General features: G+C 42.8%; 1 protein-coding gene and 1 long non-coding RNA gene across 2 annotated transcripts in view; one reads left to right on the top strand and one right to left on the bottom strand.

Annotated features, from left to right (window-relative positions):
- The window catches only part of SNX10 (sorting nexin 10), a 38426-nt gene extending 34958 nt beyond the window's left edge, over positions 1-3468 (bottom strand). The window contains exon 1 of the mRNA XM_032181993.1: positions 3307-3468. The gene's annotated coding sequence lies outside the window, so the exon portion shown is untranslated. The remainder of the gene's footprint in view (positions 1-3306) is intronic.
- A 19-nt stretch (positions 3469-3487) lies between these two features.
- LOC116486061 lies at positions 3488-6149 on the top strand. Its single transcript, XR_004252925.1, has 2 exons — positions 3488-3595; positions 4179-6149. It is a non-coding gene; the product is annotated as an uncharacterized LOC116486061 (long non-coding RNA).
- Positions 6150-14748: the final 8599 nt, after the last annotated feature.

The following is a 14748-nucleotide window of genomic DNA, read 5'->3' as shown; positions in this document are numbered from 1 at the left end:
TAATATTACAAATACACAGGCCCGGTGCCAAATATGCATCATACTTGTACATGTAGTTCTCTTTAACTATGTTTTTGTTTGTTTGTTTTTAAGAACAAGCAAATATAGCATGATTTGCTGCTCTACCCCAAGAGTTATTCTGCCAACAAGTCAAAAAATTCTTAGAGGACACAAAGCTGTGCTTTCCTCTTAGTATTTTTAGTAACAGAAAAACAAAACAAGTTGCTGAGTTAGTTTCTTTAGATAATAAAAAGATACGAAATGTCTAACAAGCGTAAAAATAATCACAATATCCTAAATTAACCAGATCCTGCATTTATCTGTTTACAAAAAACAAAAGCCTATGCATTCTACGCACCACATGCATGGAAGTAAGATCCATGTGATACATTGCAGAGACATGATGCACTGCATTTGTCACCTTTCCTATCCTACCTGTCAACTCCCAGGAGGCAAGGAAAGCTTCCTCCAGCAGTCTGTGCTGCTGAGCAGATGCTCAGTGCCTTCTTTGGGATTAAATTTTAAAAATAACAAAATAAAACACCATCACTGCCAAAAAAAAAAGAAAAACACACACACACACAAAATGCCAGAGAAGTGTTTCCTTCTTTCATATGAATAAATTATAAAACTGAATGATAAAAGCAAAGGTTTCAGTTGCCTGAAATTATGGTAATGGGGAAAAGTACTGAGCAAAAATTGACTGAAATGGGGCTGACAGCATGATTCAGCTCTTTACTGTCAGAAGTGCCCGACTTTTATACCAGTGCTCTTGACATGAATGTTTTATTACCCAGAATCAGAGGAATAGCAGAATAACAGGTGAAGCAAGCATATTTGGCAGGGCAGGTGCAGCCCTTGGGTGAGCGGGAATGCTGCTGTGTGCAGGGGGAATAGGCAGCAGGGGAAAGAAGGGAAGCAGCAAGAAGTGCTGCAGGGTTGCTCAGCTGGGAACAGGACGCGGGAAACTTCAAAGCAGCACCTGCCATGATCCTCTCTGGGTAGGAAAAGCTGTTTTTTAAGAGTGTCACGTGCAGCAGCAGCATGAGCTGTGTAGAAGTGTCTAGGAACGTCACCTTTGCCCTTACTATGATCTGGTCCTCACCCACACAGTGCTACTACCTTACACCATGTCACCGGTCCCTGCTGGATGGTGACAGTTCTCCAAGAGCATTCACATCACGTTTTTATCAGCTGATGATTCAGTGCTCTATCCCTTCCCGTGCCTGAGAAATATTCTGTTTGAGCAAACAGCCAAGAGGTTTTTGCTCTATACCGCACATTGCTTCGGAAAGGAGACCCCAGAGCGCTCGGAGCCTGCAGCTGAGCACCGCTCTGCTGGTTTCAGACCCCAGCACTGCCCCTGTGCTGCAAGTGGATGTACAGAGCTGTGTCCAGGTGCTGCCTTGAGAAGAGCTGCTCTTCATTAGCTAACGTGGAAACGCACAACTGAAAACAACTTCTAAGTGTATGAAAGGTCAAAGGGAGAGGCCTTGAAGAGTAAGGGCAATGTTTACCCAGCTCTGCCTGCGAGGCAGGGAATGGGGGAAAAACAGAACCTGAAGGGCTGCCGGGATGGGATCCAGGCAACGTTTCATCAAACACTGTGGTGGTTCTGCTGCAGCTTTCTACCGGGCTAACCCTGACTGACTGAAGCATAAGCACATCTTTAAAGAGAAAAATGAGAAAAAGAAAAATGCAGCATGGAAATCAATTACTATCTTATGGAGCTGTAAGAATTATTGTGGCAGGTTCTGTCACAAAACACCTGAGTTTAGGAAGGAGTATCTGCTAGCTGGCAAATATTGTTTTTCAGTGGTGAAGAGGCATTAATCATTAATTCCCGCAGCCCAGCAAATAACTGCAGTTAGGCCATATAAACAGACATAAATGAAATAGGAGCTATGACACCCATGTAATTTATAATGGGTTTTCCACTTGTCTGAACATCAAGAGGTATCTTATTAAACAAATATTTTTTTTGGTCTATGTTTAAAGTCTGTTGTTTTCCTTTTATTTCATAAATTCTTTGGGACCAATGACTGCCTGTTTGCCTGTGTCTGTGCCGCTTCTACCACAGGGCACAAGTAAATAAATAAGGCTTCTAGGTGCTACTTTCTTCTAATTACAGTAGAGCATCATAGAGGTTATGTTGTTAGTACTTTAGTAATAATATTTGCAGAACATATTTCTGCTTTAAAAAAAAAAAAAAAGGAAGCATTTTATTTCCGCAAATAAAATTTTGAGTCATAGTAGTCTATAATAAAGCTCACATATACTACAAGCCCTTAGAAGTATGTTCATACAAGTACGATACACCGATATAAGATCTTCTAATTGAAATTAATTAAAGATAAATCCTGCATAGACTAGGAATAAAATATCCATGATATGCAACATGCTTCTGGATTTCAAATCACAAGTGTTACTCTCATCTTCTGCACCTAGAAGACACCAGTATTTCAGTTTTTCTGCGGGATGGCGTGTTCAGCTTGGGTCACTCAGGCTTTTCCTGCATTACTTTCGGTTTCAGTTTCCCCCCACAGGTACAGGAAGAATGTCCCCTCTACCCCGAGGTCCTGTCCATCTGACACACAAGTGGCAGACACAAACCCAGGCCACTGCTCCCCTCCCGCGATGTCCAAGGAAGGGACCAGACATGGGGCGAGCGGGGACGTGGCCGTGGGCCAGGCGGGGATCCCGAGCACGGGCCAGACCCTAACCCTCCATGGTGCCACTCTGTGCTCTGTGTGCCATCAGAATTTGGCAGCACGGCCCCAGCACGGTCCCGCAGCAGACGTGTCACACAGCTGGGGGGCTGTGAGGATGCCGGGCCAGCTCGGCGGGTGCGGGACGAGAAGCAGGGAGGCAGCCACCCCTCCCTCCATGCCTCCATCCGCAGGTCACCGTGCCCAGCTCCGCTGCCTGCCCATGGCAGAAGCCAGCAGCACAAAAGCTGCTGTTGGCACCTCCTTCCTTTTACAGGTTTTATGATGTTTTAAGCGTATCGCCACCAGCTCGCTTCCCACGCTCCCCCAAATCCTCAGCGCTTTCGGCAGCACGCGATGAGGAGTAAAAACAAGGCCGTCTCCGGATTAACACAAAGAGAAATACGATGCATGAAAAATTCATTATAATGCATTATAATGCATTAATACATATACATACAGCATATATTTATGTAACACGTAATTCCGTGCACAGAGTATCTGTATGACACAGCGCCCAGCTGCCCGGCGCTGCACCCTCACCTCGGGACGCAGCGACCCCCCCCCCCACCCCCGCCAGCAAGCCTCGGTAACGCACCCTGGGTCTGTCTGTCCGTCGGTCTGTCGGTCTGTCCGTCAGCCTGTCGGTCTGTCTGTCTGTCTGTCTGTCCGTGTGTCCGTCTTCACAGCCACCGCAGCCGGAGCCGCCCCTAGGCCGGGCGGTGCCTGGCACGTCAGCGGCACCGGGGCCCGGCCCCCGGCCCTGTCCCTGTCCCTGTCCCTGTCCCTGTCCCTGTCCCCGCCCGGCCGCCGCCGTCACCTGGGGCCCGTCCCCTCGGCAGGAGGCAGGGACGGGGACACCCGCCCCGAAAATGAGCGAAAAAAAGGTAAAATTGGGACCGCCGGGGAGCTCCCTGCGCAGGCGTGGAGAGGGGGCCTGCGGGAGCTGGGCTGCGGCGTGGGGCGCGCAAAGAAAGGTGCTCTGGGGGCCTTTTAGCTAAGGGGTTAGAAGTGATGGTAATTAGGACAGATAAACCCAATTTTATACACACACACACACATATATATATATACATCTTTTTGAGGAGGAATGAAGTCTCTCCTGAATGTTTATTCCCTCAGGAAATCAAAATATCAATCATTTTTGGGGGGTTTCACTTTTTTTTTTTTTTTTCACCCCGATCACATCTTTGCGAGCTAGATGTTATCGTTTGAAGAGTTCTTTCTTTATTTTATTTTTTTAATGCTTGATATTGTGTGAAATATTGGAGATGGGCCTGGAAACAGCATTGTGACTTCGTGCCCCATCTCTGCAATAGCCTGTCCTTGGGTAGTGCAGTTGGGTTCCTAAAAAGGAGCTTAAGGTAGCTCAATTTGGCTTCTAAAAGCTACCCTAATGAGCCTAGGGGGATCGGGAAATGCTGGTCTCTTGCTGCTAATGATAAACATGTCTTTTCTTTTTTTCACCAGTTCCTCCACCTGCTAACACAGGGAAGGCCTTGGAGCTCCTGGACATGTTTCCCAATGTGCGCAGGGAGAGCAGATCTGCAGGCAGCATCCTCCCTGTGAATCGGCAGTCCTGGAAGACGCTCCTGGGTGCTGGAGCAGCACTGTGCACCTCTGGCCTATGCCAATTTCCAGGGACGTCTGGGGACTTAGCATGGCTCAGCAGCCAGTCCCAATATACAACTCATTTGGACCTCTGTTCTGGAGCAGAACCAAGATTACTGAACTGGACAGGGGCTGTGTCAGAGCAGCTGCCCTCTGTTAACAGAGAATAGCTCTGCTCACATACAGTTTACTGCTGTAAAGGGAAGCAAAAACAAAGTACAAAGAGGGCCTTTGAGCCCCTGTTATTGTCAGGAGGAATTCTCTGAATGAGTAGGCCTGGAAGGTAAAGGAAAATAAGGAAAATTAGGAAAATACCTTCTACTTAGAGTAGAAGGTATTACTTTTCTGTTACAACAAGTAGTAAGGGTTTCTACTTCCGAAGTGCTGAAATACTCTTCTTATCTATGTACTGTTAAAGAATCACCAAAGAATCTGAGCAACTTCTCTGATTTTTAAAAAGGAGAAGTGATTTGAATATATGTTTACTTCATTCCTAAATACTGAAAAACATAGAATATTGTCTTTTTATGTAACCTATGGGTTGATTTTTCCCGTAAGATACGAAAATATGAAGCAAGTTCTGGGATTAAATAAAAATTATTAATTTATCTTGCAGCAGAATACCCCAAACTTTATTGGATAAGAGCCATTACGCAAAACAGTACAGAACCGTGTAGAGATCAATATGAACAACTTATTCATAATGATGAAGTACAGAGAATTCCAGAAGTGTTACATAAAAGTGTCTGCAGTGACCTTTTTGTTCTGAAACATTTGTCACTTTTGTTTCGACAATGAACCAATAAACCATTTTGGTTCCGAGAAATGATTGACAAAGAAAGGCCAGATAGAAAAGACAGAAGTGAAAAAGGAAGACCGAGGCTAGCTGGCAATCAAATAGCTTTCTGCAGGATTGCTAGTATAAACTAGTTTTCAGAAGGCAAGTTCCTGTTACACTTTAACATAATAAAGATGATTATCAATGAGATTTATAAATCTCTCTGTTATTTCAATACATTTGTGAAATAATGCTGCCTCTAAACCACACAATTTCGCTAGCAAAAAATCCCAATTCGATACAGTCACATTTAGCAACAGAAGATGTACAAGCAAGTGTTCTTAATGAAAAAGGAAAAAAAAGTAATTATGATAGGGAACATGTCTCTTTCAGAGTTCTGTTCAAGCTTCTGAACTGTTTGTTTATACCATTTCAGTGCTCAATTCCTTTTTAAGGCTTTTGTTGTTGTGTCCCATTTCTGTGTCATATTGCATTACCTCTTTCCATAAGGGTACGGTAAGCAGATATTTTCCAGGAAAGAAAGGAGATTGGAAAACATCAGATCTTACCAAGATGACTGTTTGCAGTGAGCAGGAGAGCATACATGTAAAAGGACTGGCCGCTGATCATCACACATCTACATTTTGTGGTTCTGAAATGGAAGATCTGTCCAAGACCTCCTAGATTAATTTCTTCAAAGAAGTGTGTTCTTTTGTGGGGGGATCTACTTAATTCATTTTATAGCTTAATTTGGTCAATACACCCACAAAATTTTCCTAATCTCAGTCATCTGCACTGAAATTTCCTATTTTATGTTCCGTTCTCTATTTTTTCATGGATGACTGGGGCCATATGCTCCAACTCCTTTCCATTCTTCCTCTTGCCAGCAAAACAGGCTCTCAGTTTGCATTGAGCTCTATAATGCTGTCTGGTGAGAGATCCAGAGGGACCCATTGGATATTACTCAGAGCATCTACAGCAGGGGAAACAGCTTTCAATTCAACAAGCAAAATTTGGGATAATTGCAGCAGAAAAAAAAAAAAATCTATTAGTATAAAATATAGCATCCTAGGAAAACACCAGGAAAGACTGAGAAAACAAGAGGGAAAACAGAAAAAAAAAAAAAAAAAGGACCAAAAGGACTGGGAAAAGAGAATAAATATACTGTGGAAAGGGATAGAAATGAGAAGGGTGGAGTCTAAAATGGGTGTAAATAAGGGAAAGTGATGACTTAGGCTAGTTCTGTTGCCAGTTCTGAATTTGCATAGAGGAAATAACTGTACGTTTTCTGTAAAGTTCTCATGCTATTTTTGTCCCAACTGTTTTCACACCAGTGGTGGTGTGCCATGACATGATTTCCACCAAGGTTTCTCTGACAGCTTCCCAGGGATGCAGCTCTGGTGCTGGTGTGAACGGTGGAGGCTTGCTGCTGACATTATCTAACCCGCTGATCTGAGGGGATTTCTCTTTCTACACCTACAGCTCCTTAATGCTGTAATAAATCAATTCCAGTTACTGAAGCATAAGATATTTTTCTCCCTGCTTCTGCCAAACAAGAGGGACTTGATTCTACAATAGCTCTTAAAATTTGCACTGAAATAAAGTACTACTCTGCTATCGTGACGTCACTTCAACTTATTTCAGATTAAAACTGTGACACCCATTGCCTAAGAAGGGCAAACCTGTGTGCGTCTATGTTAGCATTTTATTGCAGTTCAGTTACATAGTTTTGAAGCAAATTAGGTTGACCTCCTCTCCTCCTCTTTGTCCTGTTTGGTGGAGCATCCCCAGGACACACAGAGGAAACATTTCACCTGCAATGTAGCAGGAAGCTGTGCTCCAGCCACAAATGGAGCAGCCTAGAAACACAAACCTGACCAAGCAAGCACAGCATGGATGCTGCTCTCCCGCTCAAATTAGGGTGCAGTGCAGAGCTCTTCCTGTGGTGCCATCCCGCGTGCTAACACAGTGATTAAAACACAATGATGCTAGCCCCATGTTTATAGCCTCAGCTATTTCCCTAGGCTGGGGTGAAGCTCGACACCCAGAAGATGCTGCAGGACTGCTTGGATCCAGACTGCTTGATCACATTATGAAAAAAATAATTTCAGATGCAAAACAAAATTCTTGAGTGCACCAGATACCCTTCCTTGAACTAGAGCTGCAGTTTTAAAAGATGCTTGGTGCCTCGGTGTTGTGGGAGGTGTAAGGATTAAGAGAAGAGTGAGAAGAAAGAAAGGAGCTCTTCCAATATTTCCTGTTATTTGTTTGTGTTCTATGGTGGAAAACAATTTTCCCTTCACAATGTTGTCATTTTGTATTTGGCAAGTATTGATTTTTTTTTATTTATTCATTTTTTTTAGCTTGTTTGCAGTAAAGCATGAAATGAACACATTTGCTGGTGCTAGTAATTTTTAGCCCTTTTCTATGTGTATGTATAACAGTAAGCAATCAAATAGATTTCAATAGTTGTATCCAAGAACACAGCATTCCTTCAAGCAGGTTGGACAGATGCGCTGATACCTAAAGTTGCTGGAGGATTGAAACCCTTAGCCTTGGGTTTTATGTGAGCAAAACTAAGGGAGTTTTAGATGAAAACAGAACAAGCAAGTTATTAGTACACTGGAAATTTTAATGCCATTAATGTAGTAGATTTAAACTTGATTTTCTGAGTGCAGTGCTCTCATACTCAGCAGCATCTGCTAAGTTTGCAGTCTCAAAGGTGCCTGCCATAGGAAAACAAGGTCTGCTCAAGCAAAATTGGGTCAGACAGAGGGAGGGAGGAAGGGAAAGAGGGAGGGAGAGAAAGAGTATTATCAGCATTCACATGGACCATGAGGAAGGACTGTTTATTGTGTTTCAATTTTTCCCCCTTAAATAGTTCCAATTTTCTGTATTATATCTCATGTGAAGACAAGCTAAAATGGAAGGCCTCTCTGTTTCTAGAGTGAGCAGGAAGGCACATATCAAATGAGAAGAACAATTAGTGAAAACTGCACACTGTCTTTTCAACTCCAGCAAAAACCAAATGCTTTATTAAAAACTGAAAACCATCAAAAAGAGCTACGACCCATTGCCATCCTTGCTGTTGCAAAAAGTTAGCTGGCCAAACTGCAAGTCTTGCATGGCATTCTGAAGTACAAATAAGCCAGCATGAAATAAAAAAGAATATTTTTAAAGGGACTCCTCCTTTACACATTTGACAGCAGCAGAGGAATACAGGCTTCCTTTTCCCTTCTCCCCTCTAACTTTGTTTCCTACAAGGTGTTTGTTGTTTCCTTGCTATATTTCTGGCCAATTTGGGTTCTGTTTGCTTTTGTTTTTCTAGGTCAGATTTAACAGATTAACACAGAGTCATTGTATTTATTTGCACAGATTCACCAGGCTGACAAAATCAGCACCCAGGGCAAATGCCTGAGCCACAAAATATACAGCCTGCAAATCCTGCTCGATACTTAGGACTATTTCAGAGCAGATGATAATAGTGTAAAACAGTGGCTTGCTGGAAGTGTCTCAGGTGCTGTTTTTCCATCGGTAGTTTCTTTCTGGTTCTTTGCTGGCTTCTGAAACAGATGCGTATGGCGGTTGTTCAGTAGTCCCCCAGCTTCTGTGGTTGGGGCAGATACAAAAATCTCCTTCAGACGTTTCAGGTTGACTATGATTTAATTTGTCCTCTGAAAACATCTGGGTTCCAGTGTCTCTAAAGGCAGCCAAGGGCAATTTTATACCTCAAGAGGGAGGCATCTGGGTCAGACTGTCTGTAAATGATAGTGTTTTTTTTTTTTTTTCTTTTGGCCATTGGCCATTTGGTAAGCACAGAAACTGTGTGGCATGTGAAAGGCATACGGACTACTCTTCACTCTCCACCATCGTTCTGATACGTTCATAAAGAGAGGTGGAACAAGAACAAACTTGCAATTTTACCAGTCCAAGGACTCTCAGTTAGTAAGTCCATTTCCTCTATTTGTGTTCTGTTTCTTCTTTTGATGCAAAGAAAATCCTCGTGCGCCATTTATTTATTTATTCCACATTTGAAAAACGATGACAAGATTACCCATCCTTTATCAGCCTTAGAGGGAGACCTGTTCTGAGCAGATTGTGCATGTGTACTTCTAAACGAGCATCTGTTTCATTTGGCAGATTAACCTACAATTTTCACCACACCGCAGAAGCCTGTGCAGAAACCTCACCCAGAGCCAGAGGAACAGAGGTGGGGCTGCCCCGCTGCCATGACTTCTGCTGTAGTCTTCCAGGCAGTGTCCATGCAATGACTTGCTGAGAAAACTTCTTGTTGCCCACAGGCAAAAGGAGTTGAGAGTAACTAGCAAGGGGAACCAGGGGAAGCCTGAAGGGAAGCCACTAAAAAGCCAGGAGGAATTAGTAGTTTTGAGGGGCATTTGGTTGATGGTTTTTATCTGAGATGAGCACAGACAGGAGGGACCAAGTTGGCAGTGAATATTTTAAGAGAAGCTGTAGCAAGGTGGCTACAAATGAAGATTAAGAACAGCAAAGTAATTAGGAGAAGCAGGTTTGGAAAGACAAAGACCTAGTGGGCCTGGCATTATTGACAGAACGGTGGTGTTACTGGGGAAGTGACCACTTTTCATAACAGCTGAAGCATGTATGCTTGTTCTAGTCACACACTGAGAAGAAAGAATATTTCCCACTGGTACTTTGACTGCAAAGGGTCAGGACTTAAACCTGTGTTGAATATCCAGCAGCTGAACAAGTTACCACACATCAGCTGAGTTACAATAACTGGTGCTGGTTCATGTAAACGCCATATCATACTATCTAATTTAGCAGGCAACAAGAAGGATTTAAGTGACTGCTATCATCTTGCATTCCCTTGCTTTGCGATCATAGTTTGTGGGCAGCTTCCACAGCATGAAGAGCAGATTCCTGCTACTTTGCAAGAATTCTCATGCCATTATCTTCCCTTAGCCCTATTGCATGGTCTTCATGGATTTACGCTCCTGTACCTGTCATTCAGGGGGCTAATCAGAATAAACCAGAATATAACCAGAATAAATACACTGGTACAATTCCTGTTAATAATGTATTATGCTGTTTTAAAGCTATTGCAAATTAGTATAACTCACCCTTTCCTTAGCACAGATATAAGCTTATCTAGTGCCAACTTAATGAAGTCTTTGACAAGGCTGTATTATTTTAGACATAACTGTAGTCAGAATGGTACTACTCTCATATGAGGGTACTACTCTCATCTGTAGAAAACTCTATTTTTGGTTCATCTCAAGGGGTCTCATTTAGTCTCTCAGCAGTTAGTCAAGTGTATCAGCTATCTCCTCCGGCTCAGCACGGCTACATCAGGCAGGCTTCACCCTGCTTCTTGACCATGGTCTCTGCACATTTCAGAGAAGTGCATCCATTGCCTTAAAGGCACTGCACTGAATAAATGCCATTTTTTTTCAAGTCTGTATGGAATAAGCAGTTATGCTTATGTAATATTTAAACTTGTGATAAAATTTACATCATATGCACTAGTATATTTGAAATGGTGTTTTGATTGTCCCATAAACAGACAGAAAACACATTCTAGGGTGCAAGTGGTGCCGAACTACTGTTGCTTCTTGGCAATCGGCAGACTCCACTTTGTGAGCTGCCTGGTTGACTTGCAGCAGTATCTCAGCACCCCAAGCAGCTTCTGGCTAGCTATTACCTCACCATGAAGCCATGCATTCAATGGGTCGATTTCCTTCATTTTGTAAATTTACAATGAAGGAGCAGTGCACTTTGTGCTACTTTGCATTGATCTATATAAGGTGGTTACTGTGAAATGATCTCAAGTGGGGAATTCAAAGCCCAGCAGGCACTGTACACCAGTTCCTCACATAGATGCACTTGTTTGACATGACGGATGCCTTTGCTTTTAACATATTTCACTTCTCATGTGTATTAAGTGAAACCACACAAATGCATACTTATGGCAAAAGAAAGTGCTCCCCCAGGGAGGTGTTGCAGAATAGATCCTCTGCTGTACCTGGTCTGAGCTATTTCTTGTGCAGGCAAGTCCTAGGGTGCACATGGTGGCTTTGTCTGCTCTTAATGACTTTAATGGGAGGTTTATTCATTATATTGTGTGGCCAAATAAGCTAAGGCCAAAGACTCTGTGACAGATGTGTTACTTAATTAGATATGCTTTCAAGTAATTGAGGGACTCTTCAGTTTCTGCTTATGCCTAAATTACTTTTTTCTGATCCCAAATTTCAAAATATATTTTTTTTAGTTAATTACCTTGTAATCACCAGTATGGATATCAGGGGAACTTTTGTGGTGGAAAGAGTGGTAAGAATTTCCTAGTCAAATTGCTACAAAACCCTTTGGTCTGGCCTTAGGATTAGCTGGCGCAGTAATGTGAGTAAGGAGGATTGCAATGCCTCCTGTCTTCAATCAGCCTGCGGCAGGGGATTCCCTCGTGCACTTGCTACAATTTCAAATAAATATTTCCATGCTGCTCTGTGCCATTCTCACTTCATTAGCACAATTAAGCAAGGAAATAAGTCTTGTTGCATGGATTTTTTCCCCATAAAGTTGCTGTATTCAAAATAGAGGCAGGCAGTGAGCAGTCTGTACTGCTGTAATTCAGCAGTTTCAGATAGCAAGTAACACAGAGGATGATAAGAAAGAGTGAGAGGCCTTCAATTGTTTGAATTTCATTTCTCCACTACTACAAAGTATCTCTTGAGTTTGTAATTGTGTCTTTGAAATGTTCTCCAGTACCGCTAGATTTATGTACATACATTGTCCTCCACAAATTCAAGTTTTAGTACTGCCTTTAACTTCAGTTTTGCCTTTGTAATGCACTGCCTAACAAATCAGATTGCCTCTTAAAAAAAAAAAAGAAAAAAAAAAAGCTTATCTTTATTTTAAGAGAAGCTAATATCTATCATTTGAAAGAGGGACTAGGAATTAAGCCTGCAATGGTCTCAGCATTGTAGCATTTTTGTAATAATGTTAAGACATGAGGAATGTTCCCTATGTCTTCTTTCCACGTAACATCCCCAGCATATGCCATAACCATTCCATCTGAATGGGTAAAGCTCCCTCTGCTCTGCGCATCGTTTTTCTTCAGCCACTTTGCTGCATCCCCAGCCTTGTCTCAGCAGGTCAGCTCTATGAGTCCAGTCCAGTATTTACCAGTGGTATTGCAAAAGGATGGGGAGTGTTTCAGTCAGAACTGTTCCAAGCGCTATTTTAGCATGAGAACTTTCTTGGAAAGAGAGCGATTTATCAACGTGAAATCTTTCAGCCAGTTTGGAATATCTGCATTGTACGGAGGCAACATTTCCAACTGCTAAGAAACTTTCCCAAATCTGCTTACCAGCATTTGCTGCGGTTGTTTTGCTGCTCTCACTCAGGAAGCAAACAGATTCTCCCAGTGCTCAGCATTGCCACAGAACAGCTACCCTGCAGTTCCCATGCTTGCTGTCTGCTGCTACTCCACAGCTGTCCCGGATGAAGTTAAACAGCTCTGCTCTCCTGCCCAAAAGTTCAGTAAAGCCAGTTAGAAGCCAAGGGAGCAAGTAGTGAGTTGGATCTCTTAGGATATCACACCACCATCAATGTGAATACCAGCCATGAAACCGGCAGCAGGAATGTAGCCATGGCTCTCACAAAACCCACCCTGAGCAGCTGTTATTTCTCACAAGAATTATTGGTGGGGTAAGCTATTCCATTACAACATCTTCTCTCTGCTAAGGGTTTGTAACATTTATTAATGTTACATCTTTATTCAAGTTTCAAAATGCTGCTGTATTTAAATGTTACCATTTAGTCATTGTTCATCCTAACAATACATTTGGAAACTTCAGCATGGATGTTGCATGTCTGCCAAGGGATAAAGAAAAACAGCGTCTCTTTATTCCAACCTTGAACCATAACTAAGCAGTTAATATTGAGCGCATAATACGACCTTTATTCCCCAGGCCCAGTTACTTCCCTCTAAACGAACACAACATCCTCTTAATGGAGGCACAAATCTTCACGACAGGAGCTCCAACTGCTATTCTACTGGCAGCGAACTGATCAGTAAGCAGCGAGCAGGGTTAGATTCCTGAAGGGGGGCATCAGTGCCTGGCACCACCTTGAGGGAAGTTGCTGTTCACCTCTGAAATTCTCAGGGCACTGCTTCCCATTCCACTTTTGATACTCATGTCCCAAGAGGAGCATCACAAGGAGAAGGCCCTACAGAAATATCCACTTTCACAATCCCTCTTCTCCAATGGCTGTTGTACACAAGCAGGTGTGCTTGGAGAGCTCCTGTGGTTCCCCATCATGGGTTCCTGGGTTCCTCGGGGTCTCCCCAGCCAGCAGGGGTGCAGGCACCCCACCTGCTGGAGAGGACAGGGTGCAGGCAGATGCCCAGCTCAGCCTGGAGTGCCACCTATTGAATCACCACACGGTTACACACTTAAACCCAGACACTGCATCTTGAACCACCCCACAAGTCGGCATCTCATTCAAAAAAAAGATATGCTTAACTATTTTTTTCCTAATCTGAGGGGATAGCATACATTTTCTGAGCAGTGATCAGCAAAATACTGACAGCCTAGGGGCTGTGACAAAACTACAGAATTTCAAAGGGCAGTCCATGAATTCTGCAGATATGCAATCTCCCAAATATATACATATATATTTAAATCTAAGGCCTACAATGTATTATTTTATTAAAGCAAATCTTTGAACACCTCCACCTGGCTTGTTAATACTATAATTATTAAGATTGGAGTGGCACTCAGGCGAATGGAAGTGTTTCATCTGGCTTTTGTTCAGAAATGTTGCATCTTGCCTAGACTACCAGGGCTCAACGATGGAAGAAGCAAGTAGTTTCAGTTCTTTAGCTTCTCAATATATTTGGTGTAAGCAGCATTTTGCGGATCTAGGAAAACCAACAACACAATTAATTCCCTGCCTTTTGATTGTTATTTTAAAAGGTGGGGAAGTAGTTCAAGCATTCTTTTTATTTCAGATATTAAAGAAAAAAATTAGCTGTCTCATTCTGTCTGAGTTTCAGTATTACGTCTTTTCTACGTGAAGACAAAACTTTCTGATTGTTGACCAAGGCTCAGTGCTTTTTGATGAAGACTTGGAAGCAAAAATACGTACACATCTCAACTCTGTGCAGAACAGGGCACCTGAAGGAAACCATTTTGGGGAGGGAGGAATGAGATCCACAAGCTAACGATGCCTCCCCTGCTCCAGAAAATGGGAGTGATTGGTACATTCAATAAAGAAAACTAACCCTGCCTTCCAGTACAAGACCCAGAAGGGCTATCTTTTCACCAGGTAAAAATTCTTTTTGCAGACAGTGCAATGAATGTAAGTACTTGACCACTTACTAGAACCATCATCTAATTAAAAAAATCATTGCAGTAAGTTCTTGCATTCTCCAACACCACGCCATCAACACCAGCGTCTTTAGACCTCGGAATATGAGCTCCCAACTGGATGGTGCCATCTGGAGCACTGGGAATCATATCCGATTCTCTCACCAGGTTAATAAATCCCACAGCACCTTCCAAGGAAGAAAAGCACCCTTCCTTTTTGTATGGGGGTAGATCAATTGCAGGCTCTTTCTCTGAGCCTGCAATTGATGTTTCTTTTTTGCATGTACTGCTTTTAGTTTAA

Source organism: Aythya fuligula, chromosome 2, assembly GCF_009819795.1.
Source record: "Aythya fuligula isolate bAytFul2 chromosome 2, bAytFul2.pri, whole genome shotgun sequence".
Classification (NCBI taxonomy): Eukaryota; Metazoa; Chordata; class Aves; order Anseriformes; family Anatidae; genus Aythya; species Aythya fuligula.
Note: the sequence above shows the minus strand (reverse complement) of the source record. Positions and strands in the feature narration are given on the sequence as shown.